This window comes from Lipotes vexillifer, unplaced genomic scaffold (genome assembly GCF_000442215.2).
Source record: "Lipotes vexillifer unplaced genomic scaffold, Lipotes_vexillifer_v1.1 scaffold240, whole genome shotgun sequence".
Classification (NCBI taxonomy): domain Eukaryota; kingdom Metazoa; phylum Chordata; class Mammalia; order Artiodactyla; family Lipotidae; genus Lipotes; species Lipotes vexillifer.
The window spans coordinates 5,050,324-5,051,870 of NW_006797481.1; positions in this window are offsets into that span (position 1 = coordinate 5,050,324).

Genomic DNA, 1,547 nt, shown 5'->3' on the forward strand with positions numbered 1-1,547 from the left:
GAAGAAATCTTAGAAATAATTTTTAACATATTCAATTTCACCAAAATTGGAGACACCAAGGCTCAAAGAGGGGAAATCATTTGCCCAGGGCCAGAGCACCAGTTACTGCACAGTCTGGACCAGACTCCAAGCCCCAGTCAGTTCCACGCTTTCCCCACTATTCTCTAATGTAACAGTATTCTCCACCTCTATCAACATCCCTATCTATCTATCTATCTATCTATCTATCTGGAATAAATCCTTCTGATTCTCAAGTACTGGGAAAAGTCCCTGAACCCCCCAACTCTGGGGCCGAGCAAGAGGTAATACTGCGGTTTTCATCACTAGAGGTGGAACTGTGCCCCTCCTGCCACACAGCTATGGCCTTAAATTATGTCCCAGGCTTCCCCTCAGGTGTTGCTGTGGTTATTTCTGATTATATAAATTCATCGATTTTAATTTCTACTGTCTTATTTTAATTTCTCTATTGGTTTTTAGTAGTTGCTCTAGGGAGACATATATCTTTAATTTTTCACAGTCTACTTAGAGTTAATATTGTACCACTTCACATAAACGTTAACAACTTTGCAAGTGCTTAGGTCCATTTTCCATCCTTCACTGTCCTTTATGCTATAGTTGTCATATCTATTACATGTATATAACATGACACATCCCACAGGACGATGTTAAAATCAAGTAACAGATTAAAAAATATTATGAGTGGAAAGATGATGTTTTTTATTTGCCTACAAATTTACCATTTCCAATGTGTTTCATTCCAAGTTTCTGTCTTTGGAATAGCTTGTAGTTCGGTGGACATGCATTCGCTTTGTTTTCTTTGATCTGAAAATGGCTTCCTTTCACTTCATTCTTGTTTTTAAAATACATTGTTTTATTTTGCAACTGCTTTCCCATATGATTTTCTCTCACAATAACCTTATCCCCATTTTATGACAAGCTATTGAGGACAGGGTACTAAGCGACTTAAGACAACATAGCCAGGAGGTAGAGTAAATCAGGACTTAAATCCAGATCCTCTGACTTGAAATTCCACTATCTTTCTATTATGCCAGTTATTTATAAGCAGGAATATGAAGGGATGAAATTGCGACAACTCAGAAAAGTAGTTAATGTGTGGATTAGGGAGGACAGGAAGAGGAATAAAAGACCTCCTAATGAGAGAGACTTCAGACTACTGAGGAAAGTACTCTGGATGCAGATGGAAGAGTCCTCTAGGTTAAAAAAAAAATCAATGTAAAGATACTATTCTTGCCTAAAATTATGGCATACAGTAAGATTCAGGCTACAAAAGAATGGTTGTTGAGAGCAGAGGACTTTCACATTGTAAAGGACTTTCCCAGAAAACTTCCATTTCTGTTAGTTCTCAAGTTAACCCAAATTGAGAAATAGCAATTATGAACAGAAATAGCAATAGAATGAGGAACAGAAGTATGGTTATTAAGCCCTAGTCAAGATAGACGGGACAGAAGGCTTATATTTTAAGGGTTGGTACTAAGTCTTTGAAAAAGGAGAAACAAACTTTTCTGCAATCAGAATACCAGCAGGAA